Source organism: Mus caroli, chromosome 2 (assembly GCF_900094665.2).
Source record: "Mus caroli chromosome 2, CAROLI_EIJ_v1.1, whole genome shotgun sequence".
NCBI classification, from domain to species: Eukaryota; Metazoa; Chordata; class Mammalia; order Rodentia; family Muridae; genus Mus; species Mus caroli.
The window spans coordinates 139,304,071-139,321,109 of record NC_034571.1 but is presented as its reverse complement, the minus strand read 5'-3'; the positions used below and the strand labels follow the sequence as shown (position 1 = coordinate 139,321,109).

The 17,039-nt window shown below is 41.6% G+C and overlaps 1 long non-coding RNA gene, 1 other non-coding gene and 1 pseudogene across 2 annotated transcripts in view; 2 read left to right on the top strand and 1 right to left on the bottom strand.

Moving 5' to 3' along the window:
• The first annotated feature begins 2,790 nt into the window (after positions 1 to 2,790).
• On the top strand, positions 2,791 to 3,902 carry LOC110307231 (annotated as a pseudogene).
• Positions 3,903 to 6,759: 2,857 nt separating this feature from the next.
• Positions 6,760 to 6,897, top strand: LOC115030492. The gene has a single exon (XR_003836086.1). It is a non-coding gene; the product is annotated as a small nucleolar RNA SNORA48 (small nucleolar RNA).
• Positions 6,898 to 9,792: 2,895 nt separating this feature from the next.
• The window catches only part of LOC110307978, a 28,478-nt gene continuing 21,231 nt past the window's right edge, over positions 9,793 to 17,039 (bottom strand). Inside the window, exons 4-5 of the long non-coding RNA XR_002379492.2 lie at positions 11,087 to 11,162; positions 9,793 to 9,931 (exon numbers count right to left, since the gene is read on the bottom strand). This is a non-coding gene — a long non-coding RNA (uncharacterized LOC110307978). The remainder of the gene's footprint in view (positions 9,932 to 11,086; positions 11,163 to 17,039) is intronic.

Sequence of the window (17,039 nt, the reverse complement as noted above, 5' to 3'; positions counted from 1 at the left end):
AGGCCAGCCTGGTCTACAAAGTGAGTTCCAAGACAGCCAGGGCTGTACAGAGAAACCCTGTCTCGGAAAAAAAATGAGTTTTTCAGGCAAATGTATGGAAAAAATATCATCCTGAGTGAGGTATCTCAGACCCAAAAGGACATGCATGGTATATACTCACTAACAATTGGATCTTAGCCAAAAAGTACAGAATACACAGAATACAATCCACAGAACTCAAAAAAGTTAACAAGCCAAAGGGCCCAAGTGAGAGTTCTTCAATTCCACTTGGGAGGGAGAAGAAACAAGAGGGCAGAGGGAGGGGGGAGGAAATGAGTGGGGAAGGGGGAAAGGGGAAGGGAGGGGGAGGGGAAAAGGGGAACATGATCAGATATTGGGTGGGACCAGGAGTAAATCCCCCAGGGCCACCAGAAGGCACGGAAATACACATACAACCTTGGGAGGTGGGAGGTGGGGACCCTCTAGAATGGACCAGAGAACTTGGAAGTGAGAGAATCTCAAGACTCAACGGGAGGGACCTTAAATGAAATGCTGAAGAGCTGGGAGAGGGAACCTGTAGAATCTACCTCCAGTAGAAAGACAGGGCATCAAGTGGAGGGATGGGGTTGCCATCCCACAGTCAAAAACTCTGACCCAGAATTGTTCCTGTCTAAAAGAACTATAAGGACAAAAATGGAGAAGAGAGTGAGGGAAAGGCGCTCCAGTGACTAGCCCAAATTGGGACCCATCTCAAGAGAAGGCTCCAAGGCCTGACACTATTACTGATGCTATGATGTACTTATAGACAGACGCCTAGCATGGCTAATCTCCGAGAGGCCCAACAAGCAGCTGGCTGAGACAGAAGCAGGTACTTGCACCCAAGCAATTGACTGAAATCAGGGACCCCTATGGTTGAATTAGGAAAAGACTGGATAAACTGAGGAGGAGGTCAACCCCATAGGAAGACCAGCAGTCTGGACAGACCTGGAACCCTAAGATCTCTCAGACACTGAGCCACCAATCAAGCAGCATACACCAAGCTAGTCTGAGGCCCCCCACACACATATACAGCAGAGGACTGCCTGGTCTGGCCTCAATGAGAAAAGACACACCTAATCCTTGAGAAACTTGAGGCCCCAGGGAATGGAGAGGCCTGGCAGGGTGGTGGTAGGGTGTGAGGGTGTGGGGACATCCTCTTGGAGATGGGGAGGGGGGGAATGGGATGAGGAACTGTGGGAGGGCAGAACAGGAGGGGGATAATGACTGGATTGTAAAAATAGGTTAACGACAATAACAAAAAGAAAAAAATAATCAAACAGTCCATTTCTCAAAAAACTTTGGATAATTTTTAATCACAAAAAGCAGAACATCCCCGTTACCTTAGGCGAGTTGAGGAATTAAGGGGAAAGCACACATGAGGAAGGAAGGCTTTGTTCCCATTGTTTCCTATTACTTTCTTATTTATTTTTATTGAAAATATTCTTCTCTCATACAGTCCATCCCAGCCACAGTTTCCTCTCCCTCTACTGCTCCCAGCTTTTCCCACATCCTCTATCCCATCCCACTTCCCCTAAGCTTCCCTTCAGAAAAGAGCAGGCCTCCAAAAAAACAGCGACCAAACAAGACAAAACATGATGAGACAAGGCAAAACTCCTCATATTGAAGCTGGACAAGAAAATCCAATGGGAGGAAGAGTCCCAAGAGCAGGCAAGTTTTTGAGGAATTCTATTATTTTCAATAAAGTTTACTATCTCTTTGTGTCGACTCTTTTTTTGAGATGGGGTCCTAACAGCCCACACTAAACTTGCACACAGGAGAGGATGACTTTGAACTTAGGGCCCTCCTGCTTCCACCTCCTTCGTGCTAAGATTGCAGGCATATACTACCACACCTGACGACAGAACCCAGGGCTTTGCACAGGCCAGGCAAGCAGTCTGAGTTACATACACAACTTCTTACATGTTTTTAAAAGGAAAATTACTTATTGAGGGTGCATACTACAGTGCACATATGGAGATCAAAGCACAACTTGTGAGTCCCAGGGATTTAACTTATTGAAGCTTATTGGCAACTACCCTTACTAAGCCATCTTGCCACCCTAAACAAATTATTATAGAGAAAAAATTGTCGCGTGGTTAAGAACTAAGGCTATACCAGTTCTATTCACTGGGGAAGAAGCAGGATTGGAAAACTTGGCTCAGTAAAAGCTTAAAATTTGCAGTCTCCTATTCCTGACCTTTTGAAGATGTTTGGGGTCACCTATTTGAGGTAATGAAAGTACAGCTTTAGCACCCTGCTATGATAATATTCTCTGGCACTGAACACTGAACATACCTCTTATTTTAAGTAGAACTCATTTGTTTTCTTCATGACTTATACTTTATTAAAAGCCTAAATCAAGAGACAGTGGCTCCCTCTCTAAGAGCCCAGTCCGTGGTTAGCAAAGAGCAGGCTTAGACTAGGTTGTGGTTTACCCTCCTTAGTGGTTATTTATGATTCTTCTGTTATGCTTATTCTAAAGTCTACTATCGTCTGAGCAAATTTACTTTCAACTCTCCACTGAGTTCACCAAAGACAAGTAATCCTCCTGCAACTGGCAGGGCTGAAGTCTAAGCCACCCGATATGCAATTAAGCATATCCCAAGGTTCAGCTGCTATGCTACAGTTTACATTCATTACAGCCATTTAGCAAGGTTCTGCTGCTTATGCCCTGCTCTGGATGGGGATTTGCATCCTTCATTAGCATTCTGGTGCCAGTGAAGATGCTGGGGCATATTCCACTATCAGGTTGAATCACAGTATTATGAGATTATGGCTGCAAATTTCACCCTTCTGCTGCTAGCGGAGCCCTCTAGGAATAGGCCTGTTCAAGCAGCTGTGCCAGTTTTTGATGGGAAAGCTGGAATGAGTTCCCTGTAAGGAGCATAAACCAGGGTGGGTTAGACTGGTTGTACAATTTTGAATGAGAACCCAAAATGGGTACACATAAATATAACTTGAAAATCACCAATTCAGCTCTCTGCCTGCTGGTGCCGTGAGGGAAGAAGCGTTGCTAAAGGTGCTCATCCCTGCTGTCCCGTCTAAGTCAGAGCATCCTAAGGACCCAGAGCAGCTGCGGAAGCTCTTCATCAGAGGGCCAAGCTTCAAAAGAACTGGCGAGTCTTTGAGGAGTCATTTAAGCAATGGGAAGCTCACCAACTGTGCGGTAATGAGAGATTCAAATACCAAGTGCTCCAAAGGCTTCGGATTTGTCACCTACACAGTGACAGTGGGAGTGGATGCAAATATGAATGGAAGACCACATAAAATGGGTAAAGAGTTGTGGAACAAGAGAGAGTCTGTGTCAAGAAAAGACTCTCAAAGACCAGGTATCTGCTTAACTGTGAAGATGATCATTTTTGGTATTGGAGAAGAAACCAAAGAACATGACTTCTGACATTATTTCACTTTTGGTGACCTTGGCTCAGTGAATGAGACTGTCATTCAGAAATACAATATTGTAAATGGCTACAACTGTGAAGTAAGAAACGGTCCAATGAAGCAAGAAATGGCTAATTCTTTATCCACCCAAAGAGGTCAAAGTGGTTCCAGAAACTTTGGTAGTTGTCTTGTAAGTGGTTTTGGTGGCAGTTACGGTTTTGATCACAGTGGTCTTCAGTGTCCATGTGTCTTTGGTGGCAGCTGTGGTGATAGAGTATGGTGACTGTGGGGGTGGTTATAATGAATAGTAATGATGGAAGCAATTTTGGAGATGTTATAAGCTACAGTGATTTGTGAAATTACAACTATTAGTCTTCAAATTTTGGAGCAGTGAAGGGAAGAAACTTTGAAGGCAAAAGTTCTAGCCCTTATGTTGCTGGCAGCCAATATCTGTTAAGTCACAAAACCAAGGTGGGTATGGTAGTTCCAGTATCAGTAGCTGAAATGTTCTAATTCTTGCCAGGACTTAGGAGCCTATCATGAGGAGAGGCAGAGGGCAACAGGAAAACTACAGGTTACAACAGATTTGTGAACTCATTCAAGCATAGTGGTGGTGAGGCCTAGAGTCTATAAAAAGGATATATTTTAGACAGTTCTGCATATGGGCAAAAACCCTTCAGAACAATATTTGTGACTAATTTAATAACTGGTTATTTCAGTTTCTGTTCTGTGGAGAGTGTAAAACACTTTACTGTATACTTTTTATTATTACCCATACTGATAACTGCTAAATACAATAGTCTGATCATGAGACTGAACACCATGATACCTTCTTTTCTTTTTTTATTATTTATTTATTTGGTTGGTTGGTTGGTTGGTTTTTTCGAGATAAGGTTTCTCTGTGTAGCCTGGCTGTCCTGGAACTCACTCTGTAGACCAGGCTGACTTCAAACTCGAAATCTGCCTGCCTCTGCCTCCCGAGTGCTGGGATTAAAGGCATGTGCCACCACTGCCCTGGCTTTTCTTTTTTTTAAAAAAAACAGGGTTTCATATTTATTTCAATAGTTCAGCAAATATATACACACATATGTATATGTAGATACACATTATATATATGTCTGTGGAAATTAAGACACAAAACACAATAAAACACTACAACTGGGATTCCAGCTAAAGAGTGTAGTTAAGTTCACTGTACCTCCTGGTACTTTGCTATAGCTTGGGATTTTGAACACAAGGACACAGATTTCAATTATCACATAAAGTTAGTTTACACTGTTTACAAATAGAAACACTGGCAATAAAGTGATATTTTCGGACAATGGAATTCTGGGAAAAATAAGTTATGAAGCAGAACCTCACAGGAGTTCCTGATACTGCAAGTATCTCCACTCAAACACAAATGCTGAATTTTCCTTTCTAGTTAATAATTATATAGATTATACATTTTTTCTTGAGAATATATTTCCAAACTAGGAAAAGGTTAAAAAAAAACTGGAATGAAGTATATAATTTAAAAATTTTTTTTCATTAATTTGTTGTGAATTTCACATTATGCACCCCGGTCTCACTCATCTCCCTGTCCCTTTGTATCTGCCCTCTGCCATGCAACCTCCCTGCCAAGAAAATAAAACAAGATAGAATAAAAAACTCAACAACAAAAACCCTATCTTATCATGGAAGCTTTCTGTAGTGTGTCACAGTGTGTCACACAGTGTACCCTTTTGTCCACACATCTTTACTTGCAAAAGTTTGTTGCAATGAGTCATTGGTCTGTTTTAAGGCCTCTGGCATCTGCTACACTGTGAATGCTGGATCCTCACCAGGACTCCTCTCAGATACCCTGTTGTTACTCTGTGTCAAGGAGATCCTGCAGCTCTAGATCTGTAGGACTAGACCTTTCATGTGCTCCAGCAGTTCATAGATGAGGTAGATGCTGGGATGGGTTAACTTAAACCCATGAATATGGGCCTGGATGGTAGCTGAGTTGCCACCAGCCCTCCTGCTCCCATACTACCAGAGCTAGCTCTCCAGCACTATTTGAGTATCTTTCTTTTGGTCACCAAGGCAGTCTGGCCCTGGGAAGACACTTCTATAAAATATTTTTGAAGAAAAATCACTACACATGAGTGTGTGTGTGTGTGTGTGTGTGTGTGTGTGTGTGTGTGTATGTGTGTGTAAAAACAAACTATTTTGCTTTGCAAGACATAAGGAAATTTTTGCTAAGGAAGTCACACATGTACTCTGAGCTAATTAACTTAGTTTCCCATGAGATGGTTCTGATACAATCACCAATTCTCATCACTAGATAGTTTGACACTGGGTGATATATTTTTCTAAACAATACCACAGATTATACAACAGGCCATAGTGTTTCACATATATTCTGTACATGTAGCATAAATGTTACAGTGAAAACTTGTAAGTTTATCTTACTCAAATATCATTTAAAAATTGATTCATGAGACCTGGGTCAAGTCATGTTACCTTTCTGGGAACCCATCATCAGATCACCAAATGCCTTCATTTTAAATATGCCATGTCAAGTTAGTCTACTTTGAAGCCATCTTGGTTAACTTTTTCAACAGTCTGAAGTTAGAATTCCTTCACCGTAATGTCATGTTCCATTTGAAATTTACTTATGACTGTTTGGATAAAGAAGCCATTATCTTTAGAAATCTTAGTGTAGTTAAACTACTAAGTTACTGTTGTGATATTAATGAGTTTTTCCATTCAAAGTGTCATCCAAACAAGTCACAGAATTATTTGGACCAGTCTCAACTTATCAAGACCCCTGAGATCTCTCAGACACTGATCCACCAAATAGGCAATATACGCAAGCTGGTCTGAGGCCCCCAACACATATACAGCAGAGGAATGCCTGGTCTGGCCTCAGTGGGAGAAGATGCACCTAACCCTCCAGGGATTTGAGGCCCCAGGGATTGTGGAGGCCTGGCAAGTGGGGGAGGGGGGACATCCTCTTGGAGACAGGGGAGAGGAGGAATGGGATGAGGAACTGTATTAGGGCAGATCAGGAGGAGGTAACGACTGGACTGTAAAGAAAATAAAGGTAATAAAAATTTTTCAAGAAAAAATAAACAGATGAGCACCAACAAAAAAACATAGTTGTTGGCATATCATATGTATTATCAAAACTGAATGATGGGAAAAGGTAAAATAATAGAAAAGAATGTATCTTGTGTATCATCCATTGTCATGTGTCAAGGACAAAGGACACAAAACAGTGATGAAGGATGTCATACAATTTATCAGATGGGACAGAGTCTTGAGGAAGATTTTGGTAATGATGATAAAAGGGAATGAGTCAATAGGTCACTCATTTAAAGGTCTGCTAATTAGCCTCCCTGGCAATGGGCAAAGAGATACCTCGGTGTGGTTCTTATATCAGTCAGGGGCAGAGCAGAATGCAGTTCTTTGTTCATCCTAGCTTGATGCCTGCCTTGGTGGCCAAAACTCTCTTATACCTAGATCTCATAAAAAATCAAATCCAATCCAAACAGCACAGCACAGGAGGAGAAAGATAAAAACCTGTGGACCACCATGCCACCCATAAACCTGCCCTCCAGTGTGCATGGCACAAGTGGGCCATGGACACCCACCTGTCATCATGCCATGCAGCACAGGGGCCCACTAGCTGTGTAGTCAGCTTGCAACAGGAGCCACATGCACCACAATGTGTGACTATGGGGTGGTCAGATGGGAGAGAAAGAGAAGTGGAGACGCTTGAGCATTATGAAAAGAGATGGAATTGGAGATTCAAGAGTAGAGAGAAATAACCCGTTGTGAGTGGCCAGCCCTGCCACATAGGGACATGATACGGTCCCAGCATGAGATGCCACTGAGGGGCATTTCTGAGTCCATGGCTACACAAAGGCAGTGGCATGTGTCGATGTCCACGGCTCACATTACCACTAGAGAACATGGGAATACTTCTGGTTGAGGGATCGTGTGGATATCAAGGGGCTGTGCATAACTGGCTCCACCCCTCACTGGATATGGCACTCTGGAGAGCTGTCTCCATCTCTCACCAGCAGCAGCACATGGGAACATAGGCTCTGTACCTCACCCAGGCAGCACAGTGGAGGCGACCTTGGTGGCACAGTTCTGGGTGAGCCATCCCTAAGCCTGAGTGTGGAAGAGCTGCCCCCATGAGTTGTCTGCTGTGAGGTGTCATGGATGCAGGAGGGATGCCTTCCTCCACTTGCCCCTCACCCACTGAGGTAGTCTGGAGATCTAGCCTCAGAATCAGGAAAGTAGAGGTGCCCCTGCCCCTCATTGGATGTAGCACTTGGGAGTACAGGCCCAGCACCTCATCCGGGCAGCACAGCAGTGCTGCTGGCCTGGTCAAGGGGGAGCAGGTAAGACAGTCCTGAGGACAGAGTAAGGGAGAGCTGACCCTGCCACTCGTCTGCCATGAGGTGGCGTAGGTGCAGGGACGATGCTTTTCCCCTCTTGTCCTTCACCATGTACAGCAGCTGAAAGATTGGGCCTTAGGACCATGAGAGCAGGAAAGCTGTCCCTGTCCCTCACCTGCTGCAACCCTCAGGAGAGAGGGCCCTAATGACTGGGAATGCAGGTGAGCCAATCCTGAGAGTGACAGCTTGGGAGAGTTGGCCCCACTACTTGTCTCCAGTAAGATGTCATGGGTGTGGAGATGATGCCTTGTCCCTCTTGCAGCTCACCTCCTGTGGCTGTCAGGAGAGCTGGCCCTGAGGTCACGAGAGCCGGTGAGATGACCCTGTTCCCCTCCTGCTGCAGAACTCTGGAGAGTGGACCCTGCACCTTGACTAGGTAAATCTTGTCATAGATGGGAAATCAGAGTTTTACATTATGATCTCTGTAACTTAAGAGATCTTTCAGCTGGTATGGAAATTATATATTTAGATGAATTTAGTATTGAATTAATATACATATAAACCAAGGCTGGAGAGATGACTTCATGGTTAAAAGCACTGCCAAGTTTGGTTCCCAGAGCCCATGTCATGCATCTCACAACTGTTGAGCTCTGGAAGGGGAGTGGAGGGGGGCTCAATACCTCCTTCAAGCCTCAGTAGATACCTGTACATACATGGCATACATTCACAGAGAGATACACACAAACAATTAAAAGTAAAGCAAGTCTTAACAAAATTAAAAAGATTATCAACAGACTACAAGCCTACCATGCAGGTGCATTGCCTATAATCCCAGTAGTTGGGATAATGAGACAGGAGTCCAAGACAGGCCTTGGCTACAAAGCAAGTTTGAGGCCAGCCAAGGCTACATAGGACCCTGACTTACAAACAGAAATAATAATGAGTAATTAAAAGACTAGAATAGTATGCCCTCAAAGAACCTCTTCTCCTTACTATTATCTTCAGGGTTGTTGAGGGCTGGTCTCTGCTGATCTCCACATCACTTTCCTCTTGCATCAGCATCCAGACAGCCAGGCTTCCCTGCTGTTCCCTGTGCTTGGAAGATTTGGAGCCCACACAGTTGCTATTCACTAGACCAAGGTGCTCTTTCCCTGAACACACACACTGCTCTTGCATTTGCTTAATGTGTGACTTCAGACAAATAGGGTCCCTCCTTAAACATGGACTTCACTATGCCATTCCCAATTAGTCTTGTTTTTATAAGTATAGTCATTTGTTATCCAAATATGGTCAGGAAAACTATCCGAGAGCTGGAACTTTGGTTTGCTCCTCAGCATATTCTTAGTGCCTAGCATCAAGTCTGAAATACAAAAGGTACTGGAGTGGATATCAAATATGTAAACTGATATATTATACTATAAAATACATAACCACAAAGGAACCTAGAGAAGAAAATGTGTTATTCCAGTGTTTGGTTGGGGATATTAGCTCAGTGGTAGAACACTTGCCTGTATGCACAAGGCCCTGGGTTCATGCATAACAACAACAAAAGCCTTGAATGGATAGGAGAATGGACTCACAATCCAATTGTGAAAGAACTTATATACCTTATTCTTACAGGCAAAGGGGAATGTTTCTAGTAGTTTTCTATGGCTTTTGCTTGACAACTGTTTGGTTTCTCTCTCTCTCTCTTCTCTCTCTCTCTCTCTCTCTCTCTCTCTCTCTCTCTCTCTCTCTCTCTGTGTGTGTGTGTGTGTGTGTCTGTGTCTGTGTGTGTGTGTAGCACTGGCTGTCCTGGAACTCACTCTGTAGATCAGGCTCGCCTCAAACTCAGAAATCCGCCTGCCTCTTCCTCCCAAGTGCTGGGATTAAAGGTGTGCACCACTACTGCCCAGCCCTTGCTTGACACTGTAATGTTTAACCCAAGTAAATAGTAACAGTTAATCAAATAAAACTATACCCACACTTGAGAATTTTGTTTTTTATTGAGTATCAGATTTGCTAGTGTGGGTGGAAATGTTGCCTGAAAATAAGCTTTAAAGAAATTGTAGTTACTGGATCTATTGGCTGAGTTGATTCCTTTGCAGGTAGGCACCATAAAGCTGTTTCTTGGTGTGTGGCTTTCTTCTACATTAACAATCTAAGACCGGGAGCATCTTATGAAACACAGAATGGAAATGATAAGTTAGCTGTGAGAAGATTATATGCTGTCTTTCTCCATGATTAATGAGGCTCTGATTCCAAAGGTTCAATTTGGTTTATGTGCAGTTTTCTCAAGTTATTCTGAACTGACAGCTAAATATGCAGCCTCTTTGTTGGCACCCTTTATGGGTAGGTGCAGCTGGATGAAACTCAGCCACAAAGGAGGTCCCTGTGTTATCATTAATGGTGACTTAGTGTAACAGATGTTGTCTACATATTAGGCAGGCTGCTTAACTTGCCTGTTGCAAACACGAAGCCTCTTGAAACTATAATGTACTACACACTGTCTGAAATGTTCCATTCTTTTGTAACAGTCCTCCTTCAGAAGAGCAGCAGTTTACAATTCAAAGAACAAAAGAGAGACTCAAATGAAGAAATGCTATGTTCTTAACATTTGTGTTCATCATGATTACAAAGAGGAAACAGAGAGGAAAGACATCATGGGAAAATACATGTATTAAAAACAAAAGTTTAGGGAGATGGCTCAGTGGTTAAGAGCACTGACTGCTCTTCTGAAGGTTCTGAATTCAATCCCAGCAACCACATGGTGGCTTACAGCCATCTGTAATGAGATCGGATGCCCTCTTCTGGTGTGTCTAAAGTCAGCTACAGTGTACTTACAAATAATAATAAATAAATCTTTAAAAAACATAAAATAAAATAAAAGTTTAAATGAATAGGTGCTGAACAAGTGAGGGGATGGGTTCTGTCTCCTGTGCAGTTCTACATGCAGTGTCCCCATTAACATGTTTAGGATAATAGAATAGATGACAAACGATTAGAAATGTTGCCTATCTGTTAGGGGAAAACTTCATTCTCTCACATCATCTGGTTATGTCTGTCTCATTTTTAGGCAAAGGACTAGTAATTTGTTAACAACCATAAGTGCAAGTTTTCCACAAACCCCTCCTCTACAATGATACCATATACCATATTTTTCTCTTTGCTTTTTAAATAGAAATGCACATAAATTCCACTGTTATTTTGGAATAGCTAAGGAAATTGGTATATGTATCAACAAATTCATCAGTTCCATATTTCCCTCACTAAATAAAAGGTTATCTTCATAAAACCATAGGAAGATTGTAGGCAAGTGTGTTGGTACAAACCTGCAATCATAAGACTCAAGATGCTGAAGCAGGATGATCAAGAACTCTGGGCCAGACTGATCGACATAGTGAGAACCTGCAAAGAATAAAGGTGTATATGAAGAAATTATGCATTTTGGAAACATTTGAAAATTTTATCCAAAGCTTAAAAATATTCAAACATTATGACTCAAAACTTGAAATATATTCCTTTTCTTTTCTTTTTTTGTTTTGTTTTTTTGTTTGTTTGTTTTTTGTTTTGGTTTGGTTTTTCAAGACAGGGTTTCTCTGTGTAGCCATGGCTGTCTCGGAACTTACTTTGTAGACCAGGCTGGCCTCAAACTCAGAAATCCGCCTGCCTCTGCCTCCCAAGTGCTGGGATCAAAGGTGTGCGCCACCATGCCTGGCTGAAATATATTCTTAATAGTTAAAAAATATAGTTCACAAAAATATACTTTTTAACAGCATAAAATAAGCAAATGCACATTCTTATGTCATACCACACTGAAATAAATTATTACCTAGTAAAAGACTCTTTAGCCATCAAAACTATGGATATGACAACTACACAGTAACATGATAATTATATTTCATATTAAATGGGAAGGATGCAAAATTGTATATAAGTATGATGATGTTTAACCAGGATCTGGGACCTGGTTTCCTGTGTCCCAGACGCTGCCGGGGACCTCAAGGAGTTGGGAACGGGAGTCCACAAGTTCATGAGTCCATGCCTCCCCTAGGCCTTCTTTGGAAGATTTAGGTGAGGCTCTTTATAATGAAGGCCTTCTCCAGCAATGTCGATCCTTAACAAAGGAGACAGCCCTTGTTTGTCCAAAATGCTTCGATGGTGGGTGTGAATTCATACATCTTACTCAGGGTGAACTAGGGATTAAAAACCTTTTGTAGAAAGAACCCAGGAAATGAAGCTCATTGGCTAAACACTAGAGGCCTATCTAGACACCTCATTAGCATAGCAGGTTTTTATGCTATGTGACTGATTGTCATGGGCCTCTTAGTTGGGTGTAGTGGTTACATGTTCCAGATCAGGTAGCTTGGCAGGGAGCTGGCCTCATGCCTGCTGTCCTCAGTTCTGAGATTTTCCAGGATTTAGGCTTTACCAGTTCTTTTGTCTGGTGGGACAGTCCACTTGCCCCACGGGTAACATGCATTTCTCAGAAGGTACCATGTTTATGTCCCAAAGAAACTGAATTCTTACCTAGATCATGTATAAGCACAGCCTAAAGATGCTTCAGACTTTCAAGGAGGGAAAAGGCAAGACCTGATCTTAGGCAGGAGGGCTAGAGACGTCACAAACACTGCCTCACTTCATTCTCATAGCAATCCTTTCTTCTTTCCCCCCCTTGCAGTCTGGTTAAACAAGCTCTCTACCACTAAATCCCAAGGCAAAACAAAATGCCAACAAGGACAAGAACAAACAAACAAACAAAAAACCACCAAGTAATTTGCTAAGGGCAGATTTCGGATTTGAATCCAGATCTGACCATGTGTCTTTGAAGCTCTTTCCAACTCACAGACTTTTTTTTTTAAAGGATCCACAATTTCAATTATTTTGTGTGTAGGCCAGTATTTGACATGTCTTCCACAATCCATCTTCACTTTTTTCTGAGGCAGAGTCTCTTCGCCACGCCTGTAGCTCAACAATTCAGATAGTCTAGGTAGCCTGTTTGCCCTAGGGAGCCCATCTTCACCTCCCAAGCATTGGGCTTGCAGGTGGGTCAGCACATTTGTTTTTTATGTTGGTTGCTGGGGATCTGAAATCCAACCCTTACACTTGCTCAGCAAGACACTTACTCACGGAGCTAGCTGCTTCTCTTTCTTTAAGTTTTAAAGTTCCATGTAGAGTCCATATCCACATAACTCTTATTCTTGCCCAGACTCCTTGGAATTCCTGCAGCAGAGATAGATACTGTGAAATTCTGTAGGCGTGGACATTGGTAGGGACTGAGAGCACATTGTCTTCATTGAGGCCTAGGAACAGAAAGTGGCAAGCAAGACTGAGAGACCAGAGTGACCAAGATCTGAGAGATCAGCAGATACATCCATTTGAGTAAAACTATAATTAATGTGCCCATGTAACTGCCCATTTTAAAAACAAACTTTAATACAAAGATTATCAGGAATTCAAAAGAACAGACAACAAACCCTCATTTGTACATATAGAAGTTTGGCCTGGTTCTTCCTCCCAACACTATGCTCCCAGTAATAAGACTCCCTGAGTAATAAGACTCAGACTTAAAATTTATTTACAAATACTTTGGCCATATAGTTAAGCTTTTCTCTGACTAGATCATAACTTAATATAATCCATTTCTTCTGATCTACGTTCCGCCATGTGACTGGTTATCTGTGCTCAGGTATCATTTGTCTATCTTGACACATCTTCCTGGGCAAATCCTCTCGTGCCTCACTCCATCCCAGAACTCTTTCTCTCTCCTGGATGTTCCAACGTTTATTCCTATAGGCCATAGGTTGTTTTAATTGGCATGTTATACATCCATACAATACACAAGATACTCTCTCTACTTGTCCACCACTCAGTTTACCTATTTACTCTGATATTGTCACATTTGCTTCATTTATCCTTTTTCATTGTTTTCTTGCTAAAATGATTTAAGGCAAAGTCTGAGCACGTGGTTTCTCCCTATGGGTACTTTCTTACATAATGGTAATGCCCTGGTCACATTGTTGCAGAGATCATTGTTTTACATAGCTGACATCAGGTAAGTGAAGGGTGGAGCTGAAGGCTTGTCACAGAAGGAAGCATTGCTCTCTGGGGCCATGCTGTGTTATCTCCACAGGACAGAAACATTTTAAGGTATGCCCTCTAAGACACTTCACTCACCTCAACCCCAGACAAGTTTGTTTTTCAATACCCAGTCTTTAGTCATGCTGCTTTCAATTTTTCTTTTAAAATTTTGTTTGTGCCTGTTGGTAGTTATACATGCCTTTAATCCCAGTATTTCAGAGGCCGAGGTAGGTGGATCTCTGAGTTGGAAGCCCACCTGATCTACAGAGCGAGTTCCAGGACAGCCAGAGCTGCACAGAGAAAACCCTATCATGAGACAAAATGAAAATTGGTTTGTTCAAATCTGAAGTTTAAAAGACACTATCTTTAAAGTGCTGAGAATAAGTTGAATGCTAAATGAGTAATCTCTATCACTTTCTCAAAGGCTCAAGGAACATCACGGAGAGGAGGGTAGAAAGGCTGTGAGGGACAGAGGACAGAGAAGAGCTATATGAAGCACTGTCTGAATATGGCATGGCTATCACAATCTCAAACACAACAGTTGTGACTACACATACGTGCATGTCCACACATGCACACACACATATATACATGCACATACAACATGGGGTTAGGAGAGGATTTGTTGCAAAGAAGAGTCAGTCAGAGCAGAAGAGAAAAAAAGAGAATAATGAGGGATGAGTACAATTTCAGTGCATTATATACACCTTCATAACTGTCAAGTATAAAATTTAAAAAGCCACCACTTGCTTTCAGACGCTGTATATCCGACTTTGCTCAAGGCACAGTTTACTCCTTCTTGCTTCTGGATATTGATTTGTTGTACAGACTAGCTCACACTCTGCATTTGTTTCTGACATTTGTAAAATTTGTTTCTATGTTTCCCGAATTTCTGTAACTGATGTATGTGATGATTCAATTCTCCATTGATAAAAATATTTACTTTATCTATTTTTAAATAACTGATACAAGCTTACCCATAGTTTTTAAGACTTTTTATTGATTTCTGAGGTTCATATCATGCACTCCAGCCCCATTCGTCTCCCCATATCCACCCTTGTAATCTTCCTCCCCCACCCCCAATAAAAAACACACAAACGGACCAAAAACTAAAAACAAAGCATAGAAAATATCTCATTGTGGAAGCTATAGTATGTCACAGTGTGTCTCACAGTATACCCCTTCGTCCACACATCTTCACTTGCAAATGTTCATTGCAATGAGCCATTGGTTTGGTTCAAGGTCTCTGGCTTCTGTCACACCATCAATATTGGATCCTCACCGGGACACCTCCTGGTTGTTCTATTGTTACTCTGTGTCATGGAGATCCTGCTCAAACTGTTCCACTTCTCTTTCTCTCCCACCTGTGTACCACCTCCTTGCACCTTGTAGTGACTCCAACTGCAGAGGCCACGCAGCTGGCAGACTCCTAGCTGACCTCTTTTGTCAGCACTTACAGCCCACCTGGCATGGCAGCAGGCAGATCTGTGTGTGTTTTTCTGTGCCAGTGCTGCATGGCACCGTGCTTGGCAGGTCTCTGTCTTCCCATAGAATTATCTTCGAACTCCTGTTCTCTGCACCTGCAACTGTTTATCCCTTTGTGGTTTGTAACAGCTCTTTTGTTTCCTGACTACAACTCTATTTTATCATTTCAAAGGACACCTTTGAATTTTACTGAAATTTAAAAAAAAAATGTTTTCATTATTTCATTCCTCTCTCTATGATCTTGGCACTCTAAAGAATCATGAGAGATCTGCTTGACTGCCATCAGCTCTGAACCCAATTAGTTCTGCCCATACTGGAGATGCAGCCTGGCCACAGATATGACCACTCTTCAGCAGGTTTCCATGAAAACATCTGAGATGCAGCTTCTTCTTTCAATCAACTCCATTTGTTTTGCATTCATCATTTTTACAAGCAGAGAGATGGCCTAGCAGTTAGAGATGCTGGCAGCTCTTGAAGAGGACCCATGTTTTGTTCCCAGCACCCATGTCAGGTGAATCACAATCACCTTTATCAGGTTCCGGGAGATCGGACAGCCTCTTGTGTCTTTGGGCACCCACGGTAGTGACATACACATACACACATAAACAAACAAAATATGATTATTTAAAACAACAATAATTACAGGATAAATATACCTTTCCTGAAATATTTGGGACCAAAAGTTTCTGACTTTATACATTTTTTTTCAAATTTGGGGATATTTGTATTTTCTTTTATTCATAAATTATTTTATTTTTGAGATTATATTTACATCATTTCTCCTTTCCTTTCCTCCCTCCAAAGTCTGCTATATGCACTGCCTTGCTCTTTTCCACGTTTATGAAATATCCTTTAGTTGATCATCTAAATCTGTATACTGTTACTTGGATAAATGCATAATAAGATGTGGTATGTATATAGTCTGGAATCCTATTGTGTTATTTAAAATGTGAACTTTACAGGTAAATGGGTGGAATTAGCAAAGATCATAATGAGGGAGGTAACCCAAACCCAGGAAGACAATGTAGCATGTTCAGACTTGGCAGAAGGCTCCTGGCAATGAGGTGTACTTCAGATGAGAGTACACACACATCCTGGAATAACTGCACAGACCAAGAAAATAAAAGGGGTATATTTCCAGAGTGGGGTGTGGGAGAGCAATAGAGAGGTGAATAGTGGGGTATAATTAACCTTATTTGAAAATGGGTAAAAGGGGGGCTCTAGGAATGGAAGAAGGAAATAAATATAGGAGGTAAGAGGGTAAAATAACAGTAAGGATGTGTGAACAAGTCATAAGGAATAATGCTATTAACTATTTACCTAGAAAACTTATAATACATGTAAGTCAATAAATAAATTGACATATATAGCTTAAAGGAAAATTTCCCATCTGGGTTGAGAATGATCCCCTTCAGACTGATAGAATACATGTTTCCATATTTCACTTATTTCATCTATAATTGTTTCTTTTAGGTTTTATGTATACAGGCGATATAACATGAACAAACTCAAGACTGGATAACTATATATTTCAGATGAAGAAACAACGTTGCTTATTTGATTTGCATTATTGGTATGAGATTCAATTTTCTTTACGATGTAGATATTTAAAATAAATGACTAAACTTCATAATGGTTATTCTAGCTTGATAGATATGTATCTATACAGAATATGAAAAGTTAAATGTTCAGAGTTCTTCCTTAGCATAATTTCTAATG